The sequence below is a fragment of the Pleurodeles waltl genome, chromosome 6 (genome assembly GCF_031143425.1).
Source record: "Pleurodeles waltl isolate 20211129_DDA chromosome 6, aPleWal1.hap1.20221129, whole genome shotgun sequence".
In the NCBI taxonomy this organism is placed as follows: domain Eukaryota; kingdom Metazoa; phylum Chordata; class Amphibia; order Caudata; family Salamandridae; genus Pleurodeles; species Pleurodeles waltl.
In genome coordinates, this window is record NC_090445.1 from 203849308 (window position 1) to 203866074 (window position 16767).

At 42.1% G+C, this 16767-nt stretch overlaps 1 long non-coding RNA gene across 1 annotated transcript in view; it reads left to right on the forward strand.

Annotated features, from left to right (window-relative positions):
- Positions 1–16767, forward strand: part of LOC138299529 (uncharacterized) — a 77701-nt gene that overhangs the window by 7847 nt on the left and 53087 nt on the right. The gene's annotated exons all lie outside the window — the stretch shown is intronic.

Consider the following 16767-nt stretch of genomic DNA (forward strand, 5'->3'; position numbering starts at 1 on the left):
ATAAGCAAGAGGAAAGAGGTCAACAAATAATTTAAAAGCTATCATGATGGAAAGAGAGAGCATCATAAGGAGACTGTGTGGGCTGAGGAGTAAGATTGCCGCAAGAAGGATGAGTGAACGATATGACTATGTTGAAAACATCCTTAATAGAGTTGGATAGGTTGATGATTTTGTCAGCCAAGAAATTAGCATGAGCTAACCTGAGATCTTTATTGTAGGCTTTCAGCATGATTTGATATCTGAGGCAGGCTTCAGCACAATAATCTGATCACCAAAGTCCTCCAGTCTTCTTCCAAAGTTGCTTTTTATTTCGTGCATGGGGCTGTGGAGGTGCCACAAAAACATTTTGCAAGCTTGGGTGGCATGACTCTAACAAGCTGGAGATCCAGGAGGTGCCTGAATTTGCCGCTTTGCCCTGAGAAAGGGTTGAAATGGGTGGATGTTCACCAAGGTGAAGGGAGGGATCATAAGCGAAGAGTTTGTGCCACGGACATCCAGAGCGAGTGGTAGAAGTCAGAGACGGTGGAGAGGACAAGGAAAAGAAGAGTGAGCCAATAGAAAGGAAATGCATGGTGCAAAGTTATAGAGGGCTGTCTATGGTGAGCAGGTTGGCAGAAGAAAAAAGAGTATGTAGAGTATGACCCAGTATTTTGGTAGGGCCGGTGATTCGCTGTGAGAGGCCAAGATCCATGCTGGAGTCCATAAGGAAGGAAGTTTCATGGCGGAAGAGTTGCTTTAAGCTGCTGAGTAGAATAACTTAGAAGAATATGAGATATACATTCTCCAAGGCATAGCCAGAGGGCAAATTGGTGTGTGATGAACAAGAGAAGGAAGGATGCTAGAAAGGGGCAAAAGGGTCAAGCAGAAAATGTCCCATATTGGGGACATTAATCTCAGAAACAACATATATGTATAGTACATAATGGAACGTGGAAAGAATCAAAAGGATTTCAGCGGCGCTATCGTCCTCAAATTAACCTTCCCTTGCTCAGCCAAGTGAATTATATATCTGAGTCGTAATAGCATGACAGTAGTGCTTTGGGGTGTAATCATCTAGAATAATATCCAAGTTCCAAGGGGGAGTAAGAAGGTGGATAAATGGTGCACATACGAGACTGGGAAGGATGGGACAGAATTAAGGACGTTTCTACAAAGAATAGCGGCTGTGAGGCCTCTGTCATCCAGAGGATTATCAGAGGTTAGGACTTAAACATTACTTCAACGAAACAAGAAGGTAAAAGTTAAAGGCATTATCAAACCATCTTTAGGAGACCTGGAAAGAAAAAAAAACATTCACTGACTTGTAATTAGAAGGCAATCCTAGACGGATTTAGGCATCTGGCAATTTAGCACTCCATAGAGATGAAAAAATAAGGAAAAGTTAGGAATTTATACACGTACACTGGAGTCACCCTCCTCACAAGCTCATGCTGATGTGGGTAGGAAGCCTTACTCATTGCACATCCAATGGACTGTTGGGCGAACATTCATCCGTCCAGATATGTCATAGAATGATACCTACTTGCTACTATTCTGTCACCAAAAGAGGGCTGTATATTTTTTCGTATCAAACTTACTAACCTGTGTAATGATGCCGTCATAGGAAATGACATCACAGAACAGTTGATCTTATGATGCCACCACAGGAACTGACATCACATTAGAACACGTTACATTGGGCACTGTAAGTCCTGCAGCCCGGCCTTGCAGACTGCCATTTGTTGGAAGCACACCACTGTGGGATGTAGTTCTGTCTCAGCCCCATCTCACCCCAACCAAACAATCCTAATGACTGAGCCAGTCCCTCTCTGGATTCTGGAATTGTGGTTGCCGGTGCCTTCTCTTGAGAGCCTTGCATAAAAAGTAGGGCTCATCCATGCAGTTCACTGCACAGCTATTCAAAGAGATTGGTTAAAAGGCCTTAGGATCCACAGGCAGTTATAAAAAGGAGTCAAGTAAATATCCCATTACGCCAGGTTCTGCCCAACATTATCCATGGGCAGTATTTATCAGTAGCGGCAGCAGCAGCACGATTATGCAATTATACTATTAAGTATGTGCCCCATACAAAACTGGATGTCCAATCTGCCTAAATTTGTGCCACGGGAAAAAACTGTTATGCTAGACTCAGTCTTCCCCACTGGAGGAAATGCCATTTAAAATTCTGTGCCAGTTGCTTTAAATTCCGTAACAGCGCATCACATTCATCGCTATTCCCGTACCAGATATTAATTTATCAAACCTTCTCTTCCACAAAAGGTTATCTGAATTGACGCTTTTATGTCTGGATGCTGCCACTAAACAGTCAGGGTCTGTCTTGCATATACTTGGGAATTGCTGAAACATCCCTCGACGCTGCTAATTATACTAAGGTCCTGTTTCAACCATTCATGGTTCTACTAATAATAAGATGCTCAGAATTGTGAACGTGAAGTTGACAGAATTGTGTTAATGGTGTCAGCCTGTCAGCAGTGCTCACAGATGCTCAAATAGGTCAGGGCTGCTGACTGTGGCAGGGGCAGGCTCACTGCACCAAGGAGCTGCTAAGTGTGCCGGGGCTGCTGCTCAGTGTGCCAGGAGCAGTGCAGGTTACATACTCTTCCGACAAAAGGCGTAGACAGGGAATTCAGTGGGGTTAGAGACACCACCAAGAGGAAAGTGTCAACACTGCCGCATGTACTGCACATTTTTCTGTACTGGTAGCCATACTGCCTGTCTAAGTAAGTAAACCCCATATTACAATGAATGTTTGTCATATTACCCTTGAATATAAAACACACATTGCACCCGAGTACGTAAAACACATTCACATTGCCAAGCTAGTATAGTGGTATGTAAAATTATTGAGGTCACTAATATCAACCAGCACTTAAATCAACAGCAGAACATTGACTACCCGCACCTCATCAATGTACTCATACACAGGGAAGTCAACATTTACTGTTGTTGCTTCAGCTGACTTTGACATTATGTAGGTCGTCGATTAGTTGATAATATGGAATGAATTTAATTGCGGCTTGATTTTAAAAACAATAGTACTGAGAGTTACCCTATGCACGCAAGCAGAGAGGTACACATTTCCTTCACCCTTGTTAGCCACCGATCACCAGGCAGGAGCCAACTAGTGAAATATAAGTCCAATTAAGACAGTAAAACTATTAGTTGGCGCCCTCTCAAAAACATGTCCAATTAAGCCTCAAAGGCTGTGGTTGCCCTTGAAAGGTAAAAAGCCTACTTATTAATTTCTTAGTTTTAGGTTCAGGTAAAGCTCTACATACCACAGAATCCATCTGAATGCACTTTGGGTGAGAGGGGTAATGAAGTAATTGAGGAGACAGTGTAGAAAGTTGTTGAAGTTTTTATTTTCATTAAATGGTCCCCAACAGCCAGGCGAGGCAACCGCTACAGGTAAGTAGCAGCAACTGATTGTAAAACATTGAAAACAAATAACAACTGAAAAACTTTGAATGGTGCATGAGTAACGCAAGGAGAACAAAGCAGGGAAACACGTTGCACTACCGCACGGCAATACTAAACAGCAAGGGTTACAAGTAATTCTAAAAATAACAACTAAACAGGTAAATAATATCAAACACTATAAAACACCACAAACCTCCCCCCTTTATATATAAAGAAAGAAATAAAGCTAGAGTGAAAAAGGAAGAAAGAGTAAAAAAAAAATGATACAAAATACATCGCAAATAAACCAGATAAACAGAGTAACATATGTAATAACCAGTCAAAACCTATTGAAACATAAGGAAATCATCAAATTTCTAAGGTAAACAAACATCCCTCTTTGGTCATTCTGAACTACAGCCAACTCCTTCCAAAGAAAGCTTACTTATAGATTCATGAATGAGGTCACTGGCAACCTCACTTGACTCTTCCAAACCCAGATATCCAAAATTATAAAAAAAAAGCGTCATTGGAATCAAAAGAAACTTGACTTCCAGTGGTGGAATTTTGTTTAGAGGTTTCCCCATTGGTGGATGACTGAGATTTCGTTGTCAGTAGAAAAAGAAGAATAAGAGAAGGTACAAAGATAAAAATCAAAGCGCTTTCTATCTCCAGTATCCCGCATAGAACCTTTGTCCAGAAATTTTTTATGAACTTACTAGTCTATTTAAACTCCAACAAGAATTGTCATTGAGTTTAGGATAAATTTTCCCTGTTTTGGCAATCGTAAACATTTCAGAGGAAAACTTGGATTCCCGCTTTTAGGCATAAAATGGCAATTTTATTCTAACAAAATCCCCTACCGATACTTTTACAACTTTACCAGCTTGGTGTAAAAAGATTTCAGATTTTTCTAACTTGAAAGCAGTTTTACCCCTTTGAGAATATTGCAGAAGCTTGATGAGCAAGAACATTGTCACAAGCCTTAGTACACGTGACTTCAAGATTGAGCACAGGTAACTTCTCTTTATCCCAAGATGGTGTAAAACTCATGCGTGGTATTCTACCCTTCAATAACACAAAAGGAGAAAAGCCTGTGGTCGAATGAGGAGATGTATGATAAGCCCAAATTTCCTAAGAAACAAGACTTTTAACTTCAACTCTGTTGGCCTGTGCAGAATAAATGAATTCTACCAAAACTCTATTTAACCTCTCGACGAGACCATTCATACGTGGAGAGTACAATGCAGATTTAATGTATTTGATACCTCAAGCCCTTAAAAAACATTCTACGTTTTGCGAGGTGAATTGTACACCATTTTCAGAAACAGTGCATTCAGGTAAGCCCTCTTTTAAAAAAAAAAAAAAACACTTTTTTTGAGGAAATCAGTAACAACTTTGGTAGTGGTCGAGAAATCCACTTGACCTCTACCCATTTGAAAAAGTAATCAATGACTGTGATAAAATATAACTTACAAGATGAAATTTTTTCATAAGGGCCAAGCAGATCCACAGCCAACTTCTGCCAAGATCTAACTGGAAATTCAGACATATTATGATCAGCCCTGGAAGTAACTAAGTAATTGTCTGAATTTGCACATAATACACATTGTTTGACAAATGAGGAAATTTGATAATCCATGTACAGCCACCAAAAGATTTCTCTAACTATTTTTTCGTACGTGTTTCACCCAGACGCCCTTCATGACACAGTTCTAAAATGGCATATCTTATTTTTTTGGGGGAGCTACACAATTATCTTCAAAAACAATGTCAGAATCTCCAGATATGGTGTCTTTAACCTTCCAGAACACATGCATCTCTGAGTTTAAATATCTCTTCCAAGGTCAACCTTTATTGGTAAATTCCATAACTTGTAACAACCCCTTGTCGTCTTGAGTAGCTTCTAACCAACTTTCCTTTGACAACTTTCCAGATAACCTATCCACTACATCCTCTACAGTTACAACCACACACTCTTCCATCAACTCAGGAATATACACTGGGCAGGCCTCAGGTAATCTGGATAAAAAATCAGTAACCACATTGCACGACCCAGGAATGTAATTAGCCATGAAGTAATATTCATACATTTTGGAAAGAACTCCAACCAGACAAGCTGAAGTTTTTCCAGTGCCATTAGCATTTAACAATGCCTGAAGGGGTTTATGATCAGTTTTCACAATAAATTTTTTCCCCCACAAATAAGTTTTAAAATGTTCAATACACCATGCATATGCCAACGCTATATGGTGGAGTACTTACTTTCTGCTACAGAGAGTGTCCTTGAAGCAAACACAGTTGTTTTATCAGTATTATTGTGCTTCTGGCTCAATATAACACCCAGCACATCCAAACTGGCATCAACATTTAATGCTCACTGTTCTTTATAGTTAAAAGGAGACAATGACATAGCATGAATAATGGATGACTAGATTTTTTCCGAAGGCATCCTGTTGCTATTGTGCCCACCTGAAACATTCACCCTTCTTGAGTAAAGATCTGAATGGTGCAGCAATCTGAGAAAATTTGTCAACAAATCTGGAATAAAATTCAGATTGTAATTGATCCTTGTCCTTGGGAGCAGGCATGGCCTCAATGGAATCAATCAGCTTACGCTTATTACAGATACCCTTACTAGAAATCACATGGCCTAGATCAGTGATACTCAAAGTACGACCCAGGGCCCCCATGCAGCCCTCCTGACCTTTACATGTGGCCCCAGGGCAGCATCAGCACTGGGATGCTGTTTACTCGACGCAGCACATTAAAAAATGTTAAATAAACAATCAGTCCTTCATTTAAACATTTTTCTAAGATAAAGAAAGGAAGTAACTAGGTTGTTCTGCACTGCTTAGCTGTAGGAACACCTTCATTCTTCAAGATATCTCACAGCAAAAATATAAAAATATGATAAGGTCTCTTAAAACTTCAAAAAGTGCATTTCATTAACACGCAGAATCATTTCATCTTAGTACATCAGATCGTATCAGGGCATTGAGAAGTATTTTTTTGAAAGTGATAGTTTTCAAGCATAAATTCAGAAACATTTATTTTTCCCTCCACCCTAATAACAAAGGCAAGTCAGTTGTCATGTGCACTTTTTAGGCGACCTGGTTTCCTATGATACATGAACAGCATTATAGTTAAATCAAACACAGGAGAAGGGTTGTACAGCCACATCCTGACATCATGCATTGTGAGTTCCTCATACATATGATAATGAAGAAAATGGGGACAAAGTGAAATAGAACAATTGCCTAGGAGCACAACGTTTGGTAAAGTGGGGAAGCTGGGATTAATCACAGGTTATCTGGTTTCACATTTTGTAATTCAGTCTCTAGTTGTGTATGCTTTGCTGCCTTCTACACCCACCATCCTTTCATAACCCCTCTCTGAAACCTCCCCCACCTTTGACTGCTACCCTCCTCACATCAATGCAGCTCTCAGTCACACCACAAACTAACCTTGTTGTCCCTGGGAAAATGTTTGCGAGTAACAAGGGCCTAGATAATCAACTTCCTGGGTTGTAATTCACATTTCTCCATTTGAAGAATCATGCCTTTGTCCTCTAAGATTTGTAGAAACGAGGATAACCTCAAATTATGTGTTTCCACATCATCAGCAAAAGTTAAGATGTCATCCTGGAATGTGATGAAACAATCCATATCTCCAAAAAGGGAAAACATGAGCTTCTGAAACACAGAAGTAGCTGACACTAACCCGAAAGGCATTCTTATGTATCTAAAAACCCCATCAGGGTTAATAGAAGCAGTAAGATGTCTACAATCCTCTTCCAATTTTATCTGGTGATAGGCTGACTTAAGATCAAGGGTTGTAAAAACCGTAGCTCCACTAATCTGAGCAAGTCACTCTTGGATCTTTGGGAAGGGGTGACAATCCAGCACAATGTGTTTGTTAAGGGATCTTAAGTCTATACATAGTCCCAATGTGCCAGTGTTTTTTTAATGCATGGACAATTGAAACACCCAATCAGAAGCATCAACTCTCTCAATAACCCCAGCATCCTGCAATTGTTTGAGTTAACTACCAAGTTCCTTTCTGGCACTGAACTGAACATTTCTAAGTTTGTTTCTGACAGGAAAAGCTTCAGGTTTGAGAATAATGCTGTGTGTGAACCATTTCACCACCCCTAAATCCTTGTAAAAACAACTTGAAACTGATTAATAATTCGTTCTATACCTTGAGGAAGTGTTATGCAGTAAACAGGCAATTCTGCTGACAGGTCCAAAATTAAGCTCAGATTGCCTTGGTGCCTCCACCCAAGAATATGTTGGCCATTTTCCACTGCATAGATATTTCCCAATATGGTGTGAGTTTCAAAGGAAATTGTAGCTATAAAATAGCCAAAAATGTTAATGCTGGAATTACCATAACCATAAGCCTTAATGCCACAATCTTGCAATTTCCTATTTGACCACCATTTGTTAAAGAATTTGTGAGACACAAAAGGAAAAGGAGAACCAGAGTCAACCAGGATAATAGACTTAACGCCATCAATGACTATCTCACACGATGGGGATTTACATGGTTCTCTATAAATCCAGTTGTAGTTTTCTGTGTTTCCAACCATCAGAACCAAGTTTTCATTCACAGCTTCCTTGGTATGAGATTCAGCGATCTCCTCCTGAATGGCATAAATGACACATTGTGATCTACACACATTTGAGAAGTGGCCAACTTTATCAAATTTGAAACAGCTTTTACTGTTAGTCGGACATGAAAACTTGTTCACATGAAGACTGGAGCCACACTGGGAACATTTCCCTTTACCCACTGTGGAATAAGATTTAGTTTTTGAGAACTTGTTGTTCTTGAAATTATGAATCACGGCCACATCAACTTGCCCTTTTTCATCATTCAACAATTTGAATGATCTAACAGATCTCTCAATCTTCTTTGAATCCTCAACAACTTCACTGAGAGAAGGGTTCTTGTGTCTGAGAAATTGCTCTTGGATTTTTTTAAATTAAAACAGTGCATGATAATTTGGTCACATATCTACTGCTCAGTGATACTTCCAAATTTACAGTTGGCAGCTAGCACCCTTAAAGCTGCCACATAATTCTCAGTGGGTTCAGATGCCATTTGAAGCCTTGAATAAAAATTTTATTGTTCCATATCGATATGTGATTCCACAGTAAAGTGTCATTTAAGCCTGTCTAGTGCCTCCATGTATTCATCATAGTCTTCAACACCTTGAAGTGTGGAAGACTGGGGTAAATGATCAAACATCTGTTATGTCTTTGTGCCAATAGAATTTAGTAAAAGGCCTTTTGTCCTTGTCACACTAAAAGAATTACCATCAATAGCCAACAAGTGGACATATAAGGCCAATTAGGGATGGCGGGAGCCCAGGTGAAATATTCAATGGGACCACCCACCAACGTTAGCAAGAAACCAATTAAGCCTTGATGATGGACTATTAAATTACAGACCTCCCGTTAGAAGGCCATACGAGATGGATTTAGACATCTAGCAATTCAGCACTGCCTAGCGATGAAAGGTTTAGCTGCATTATTATTTGAAATGAAGGGATGAACAGCAGCAATGAAGAACCTTATCACTAATCTGAAGAGGGGGGTCATCAGTCCTTGGTGGACTTTGAGGCAACCTTCAAGCCTAAGTGGCCAGTCCAGCTCTGATTCAAGTCTAACCAAGTCACAACAAGTTTCTCAGGTGATGAGCGCTACCTATTCTCAAGAAAGTGTTTAGATATTTGAATGTTTCCCAGAGACTCCAGGCTATGGAGGGTGTAGTTCTGGTTAGGCTGGATCATGCAAAGATTGCCTACTTTTTCATCTAGAACCAGCAGCGATTACAGTGGTTCTATTGAACATGTAATGGTGAGACCAATCAATACTGGCTCAGAGGTTTCTATTGACTAAATGCATCATCCTTGAGGCCATTCTCCATCAAAGCTCATAATTTTGTAGGCAAATATTTACTATATATATGCCCACTAGGTTTCTTTATTCAGCTAGTAAAGTCACCACAGTGGTTCGGAAGGGATAAATGGCAGGCATAATCGGTCCTGGCTGCTCAAATTTTGAACTCTATCCCTCAGGATATAAGAACTATAAGAACATTTATTTCATAACAAGGTAAACACTTGTGAATTCTAACTCTTAATTTGCTCCTTAGTATTTGTTGTGTACCAACAAAAGGTGTCATGCACACCTAGCACCGACCACATAGGTTGTGAACATTGCGCAGAAATCCCCCACGACATAAAACTTTGTCCCGGTACATGAAGCGCACCTTGCTGTGCTAGTTTCCACATGGCCCCAGTATTGAAAACACATTTCTGTGCCGCAAAGACAGGCACCGTGCAATATTGTAGCAATACCTAGGCCTCCCCCTTATGAGTGGCCTGGTTAATTGTGATATGAGCAGCAACTCCTATTACCACACATATCAAAATTAGGAGCTCGGAGGCTAACACTGCACTCCCACAATTTTCCTGCCAATAATTACCGGGAAATGCAAATTTTGGTGAACTAAAACCCCAATTTAGTCCCCATTATCCAATAACAACGGCCACTCATAACTAAGGGCCTAGCGCCTGTGATTCAAAAGAGCGACATGAAGCACAGGTATTATAACAACAGTGCATATCAGTGTATAATGTCACTCCAGCCTAATGTAACAAGATGAGCGATTCTGCATTTATTGCTTGGTAATATACTTATATTGGTAATCAATATAATCTACTATCAAGCGAGACACGCTGACAGTTTTTCTACATCATGTGTCACTGCTTGTTTATGGGCCATGATTTTTAATTAGAATCTGCTGCAACTCTTTACTGTGTAACACTACAATTTGACATCATGTGCAGGGATGTAGTTATCATAAGTGGAACAGGTGCAGAGGCGCCATGGGTGTGAGGTACCATATGCACCTCAATTATGGCTGACTTTTATTATTCAACCAGGAAGCATGTGGTCCATTTTCATTGCTTGCATTAGGGACCCTGGCAACCTTGCAACACCACTGACCTTAAGTAGAAATGTTTCCATTTACCTTGTAAGCCCAAACATGATTGGTTGTCAACATTTGCCCCCTCCTTATCTTACCAGTGGGCAGCTGTGATTTTGCCAGTCCTTATTACTTGCACCAGTGCCTGGCGAAACTGTGGCACCATATGCCAGGCCAGAACTGCACAGTTGTAGGCCATGCGCTGAAATTGCAATCAGGCTTTGCTCACTTATTTAGCAGAAAGCTGTGCAGAGAGATTCATGCAACTACAGTCATGCAAAAGAAGCATAGTTGCATCTCACCTCTGCTCCTCACTTAAAGGAGCAGTGTCTGAGTCTCAGGGCCTGCTGGGGTGTCCTTCAGCAAAGTCTAAACAAAGGGAGATGGGTGCATACCTGTGGCCAGGAAGACCTAAAAGAGTGCACTGCAAAGGGGCCTGCGCTAGAATTAGGTACACCCATACTTGATGAGCCCTTTTATGATGTGAGTCGACCCCTCTCCTTTGGGGATGTGTGACTGCTGCAGTGCTAAATTTGAATCTTTTCTTTTGCAACATTCCTGTGTGAGCTCTGATGTGGTGAATGTGAATCTGTTCCTCTTGAAGGGGGCACGCTCTGATTGGCTGAGGCAAGGCCCTAGCCAGGCAGAACCTACCACTCCCATCAGGGCTGGGTGATTGCACTCACTGTATAACCTGAGCTGACCCTTAGGTAGCCTGGAACTGAGCAGTCAGGCTTATCACTGGCGGAATTTGTAAAGCATTGGCAAAGCACTTTCACACAACAAATGCACTGAGCATCACAAAAGAGACTGCACACCAGGTGTATGTAAATGAAGTTTGTATTCAACACGCATTAGTTAACTCAACATGAACATCATGTATCTCTGGGCTAAATTACATTTGGAAATATCACTAGCAGTACTAGGCCCAACTGAGTTAAAATTACATCAGTAATATGTACACTTTGAGAAAGATCCTACTTTGCCCCCAGCAACCTCATGCAGTGCAAAACATTGTCAGCACAAGACCCACCCATACAATTATTCGAATTCAATCTCACACAGTTATAGAGTGCACTCTGTTTCACAACGATAGTGGTAATGTGTACAGATAGGTAATTATAACACTTTTAAAAAGCCTTGTGCGCCGGAGGCTCCATGGGTAAAACCAAGGTCAAACGTAATATACTTTTGTCAAGAATCAATGTGTAGGGCAACACTGCTGTGCAGTCTTGTTAATCACAGGCAGTCACTCCCATGCAGTCACTCAGCACTGATACCCGGTGCTATGGTTATCAGGCAGGTTCGTATTGCACACACTTGCACACACACACACACAAACACACACACAAACACAGCACCTCAATGCAGTCCACTGATATCTGCAGGTCAATAAATATTGTACTCGCAGACCCATGGCCCAAACACTCCTCCACCCTTCAGCCAACCTTGACTACCCTGCCACCCATGGACTGGAGTTGGAGGAAACCTTTCCCCTCCAGGGGTGGCTCCTTCGTAATGGCAGAGGAGCGCCACCCTACTGCTCAGAGCCAGCAGATGATAAATAAAATGATAATAAAACAATGTCATTATCATTTTATTTATTACTGTCTGACACAAAGCCGATTGAGTCTAGGGCGGGGCCAGGCCATGGCAGGGAGAAGGAGTGGTGGGCACTGTAAATGCGCATGTTGGTTTGGTTGACCGTCTTTGGACAGTCAAACTGGCATGCACACTTATATTTCTCCAACCCAGCTGTGTTGCATAGCCGGGTTGAGAAAAGGCACAGGCTCCCTGTGCCTGAGCGATCATCAGAGCAGCCCGCTCAGGCTAATCCCAGTGCCTCTCTCATGCTGGGTATAGCATAACAGCAGTGTATGGATTGGGTGGGGAGCATGTGCTTTGTGTCCCATGGACTGCCGGGCTGAGCGAAGCACTGAGGCAGCCGGCAGCATCAGCGGGAGCAGCAGATAAGTCTTCTTATTTTATTTTTATTCTCCAAAACCCCACCACGTGCCACCATTCCACTTTAGATCATCGGCAGCCACCACTGTTCTCTGCCTCAGACACTAGGCCGATGCCGGCTGGAGTTGATGAGGTAGCTATGCACTGTAGAAATATATTAATTATTATTATTCACACTTATTCAGGGTCCTGGGGAAAAATGGGGGAGGATAGATAACAGGCGGTTTTAGTTGGCAGTCGACAAATGGAGGTTTGGCCACCCTTCGGGAAGTTCAATCAAAGGTTTCCCTACTGTGCTGCCAGTTCTGCGATGCACAAGGGGTGGGAGGGCACCACTTCTTGGGACCTGCTTCCGATTGGTCTCAGATGTGTTCTGTAGCCCACCCACTTACTTTCTCTACCCAGGCCCGTTCCATCAATACAACATGGTAACAAGGAGTTGTTGAGGCCGGGTGAGGAGAGGCCTGTTGGTCCACGACACTGAAGGCAGACATTTCTGATCACATCAATGAAGGGTTACCAATGCCATGCCTCCCTGGAAATGAGGCACAAGTCTAGTGCACGATGACTTGAGTCGCACCAGACAACTCTGATCACACAAATGAAGAGTTACCAATTCCGTACCTCCCTGGAAATGAGGCACAAGTCTGGTGCATGATGACTTGAGTCGCACAAGACAACTCTGGTCACACAAACAAAGAGTTACCAATTCCGTACCTCCCTGGAAATGAGGCATAACATCAGTTGCACGATCACTTGAGTTGCACCAGACAATTCCGGTAACACAAACAAAGAATTACCACTTCCCTACCTCCCTAGAAATGCGGCACACCATCTGGTGGGCGAGGACTTGAGTCACATCAGACAATTCCGGTTACACACACAGGTGCAATTTCAGTGGTGCCACACGAAGTAGAATGCCGCACTGCTATGAGTACGCCCCACCTCCAAAGGTCGCAACCTGTGAATCGGCCACCGCATGCAATGAACATGCAGTCGGCGTGGCGCATGAGAGTAATGCAGCACGATTGACGAAGTGGACCACGCAGGATTCCGCCACCGGAGAATCCGCTCACCACCAACAATATGCTTAAGTGTGCAGAGGCCCTAAGATGTAGGGCCACACTCCTAAAATGAGGGCAGTCCCTTTAGGGCTCAGCACCAGGCAATCCGGTCCCCAGGCACAATACTTGGTTCCACGCTCACACCTCCGCTATCAGGTGGGGTCCAGCAGATGATGTGGGCACTTAAGAGGGCACCGCTCTCCAGATGTCACAGGTAGATTGTGTAGGCCTCTCGCAGGATGTCTTTGATGTACCTGAGATCTCCACCAGACAACAGGGGGCAAACCAACAAGCCCTTGGAGAGCACTTTTGGGGATGTCACACAACAGCAGGCAGTCAGCCTGGGCCAGACATTATTCAGGAAGGGTGTGCGGTCCCTTCCAAGGGCAGTAATTACTCCTCATGCACAAGAGATTCCTCTGGCAGTGTGCACCACACAGTCCAGTATCTCATGTCCTGCGTTCCCACAATCGTACCTCTAGTTTGCTGCAGTGTGGCACCAGCAGTTATACTGTAGTGTGCTTTTGAAGTTGGGGGAGGCTCACAGGGTTCCTTTTTGAACCACTGATCTCTCCCCTAAATTTCCATCCTGTCTGCCATGGGCCCGTAGAATGTACATGTTAATCTTTAGTGGGGCTATGATCTGGTTCCGAGAGGCCAAGTGTCAAAACATCTTCCTCCAATCTATCCATCCAGGTCCTCAAATGGCAGAGATCTGTTGTTCCATTTGTGTGCCTAAGGTTTATAGCTGTTGCTGGGGAATGCACAGTTGTGGTCCCCCATCCTCCAGTGTGGATTAGAGTCAAATTTAAAAGGCACCCAAAAGTGTTTTAGAGCATAGAAATGCCCACTTTTGAAAAGTGGCATTTCTTAGTTATTATTGACAACACCACCTTTATCAAAGAAAGGAGTTTGTCAGGACGAATCCGATGATAGTAAACATTATGAGGCTGCTCTGCTGCAATCCACTATTGCAGCTAGGAGCAATTGTAACATTTCCCAATGTTAACCTATGTGCAGAGCAGCTCTCATACATACACAATCCAAAAAGGGGAGCACCCTGTCTTACATTTCAGCTCGAATAGCCCCAAAGCATCATGATAAATGCAGTCATAGATAGTGAAAGCACACATAAGTATTCTTCACCCCTGGGCAAAAATGCCCTTGCGCACACACAGGCCTGCATTGGCAGGCTAGAGACATGTTTAAGAACACCCTAGGTGCCAGTGCGCACACACAAATAAGCGCCACTTCCTAATATATGTAAGAAAGCCATGCACACTGTACTTACAGTGGGAAAGTGCCCAGAGCCCTAAGGTAACTAGAAGAGAATCAGCAAAATGTACAGGAAAAAGCAAGAAGGTTTGGGGAAACATAACCTCAGCATGTCAGGTCTAACAGTTCCTTTTCCATTTATCGGTATAAACTGTGATGTGATGAACGTAAAGCTGTCCACCTGTTCCAGAGAAATACAGGAAATATGGTGTGTTGAATGTGCGCCTCTCTTCTGCAATCCAGTTCTTTTGGAGGGACTACTCACCAAATCATCACTTCTGGACCATGGTTTCCTGTAACTAGGCAAGGTCTGGGGGTATTCACATACATGCAGGTAAGAAGGTCGCCAATATTTTTTCTCACACTTACAACGTCCGTTAGAATGCCCAACTCCCACTTCTCCCAACTGTAAGCAACCCCAACATTCTAAACAGCATGCAAGACCTCTCGCGCACACAGATACGGGAGGGAGGGAAAGACCACAAGGATGACGACATATAATAGGGCACATTGAACTTATAAAACATTATGCACTATGAAACAAACGCAGAAGGCTAATACAGGCTTGTGGATTGGTTCTGTATATAACCTAAATGGCACCGCTACATATGTGCATACTTGTGGAATACTCTCTGTTGCTCTTGGATGGACTCTTAAGATAAGTTGTTCTTAACCTTTTGGCATCTGTGGACCCCCTCTGAATCATAACTGGAATCCGGGGAACCCAGCCTAAACATTTTCTACGATGTGAACATCAAAACAGTACACAAAAGTACAGAAACAGTTGTTCTTCAATAAAATAAATAAATTATGAAATAATGTACTTAATTCCAAGAAAAAATAGAACAAAATGAAGTTTTTTTCTTAAACGTTTAATGCTAGTCTCCTGCATATTTGTTTGCGCATACCAGTGCTTCAATAGAGGGTACACATCCTCAATACTACATTCTGTTTGTTGTACATGCCTTGCGCCCACAAATCAAGCTATGGATATGAACTTAATTTCTAGTCTCCAATTTCAAATTAATAACACATTTACAGAGTGTTTGAAGATTTTCAATTTTAGTTTTTTTATGTATACACACTTTATTGAACTGCTAATAGTATTTCAATTTCTAAACTGTTGCGGACGTCCTTTGTAGGTTTTACGAATCCCCAGGGGTTCGCAGACCCAGGTTAAGAACTGCTGTTGTAGGAGATTCACCATAGGTACCTGTATCCCTTAAATGCCTACGGGTGGCTCAACCCTCACTCATGAGAGGATTATAAAGATAATCTTTCCTGGCTGCTTGCATACATTGCATACTTGTTGATTGCTTCCTGATGCACCCAGTTCACTCTTCAGATCTTTATTACTGCTGTCTGTATGCAATGGATGCCTGTATCTCCACTGCAGATAGCTCTAGACCAGTGGTTTCCAACCTTTTGACACCTGTGGATCCCCACTTTATCATTACAGGAACCTGGGGACCCCCGCTGAATCATTACTGGAATCCGCAGAACCCGACTGAGTCGTTACTGGAAGCCGGTGACCCCGGTCGATGATCTGAACACCAAAACAATACACAAAAATACAGAAACAAGCATTCATCAAACAAATACACAAATGATAACACATTTTATAAAATTTTCAAACAAATAAAATAAAAAACATTGAAATTGACTAGGAAGGTTGGGTCTTTTCTAAATGTAATTGAAGCCGCACATCATCCATATTATATTCTGTTTGATGCACCTGCACTGCTCCCACGAATCAATTTGAAAATACTAATTTACTTTTTTGCCTCCAATTACAAATTCCTTGACATTTAGAGTACATTTTACATTTTTTGCTTGTACATTTAGCATCTAAATGTATATACACTTTATTAATCTGTTAATATTACTTAATTTTCTAAGCAGTTGCGGACCCCCTGAGGAGTCGTCGCGGACCCCCAGGGGTCCCTGGACCACAGGTTGGGAAGCAATGTTCTAGACTATACAATTGTTGATTGTTGTAATTATAACAAAATTAATCTTGCTTATTCCTCAGAATCATTTGTTCTCATTAAATATTGTTTTA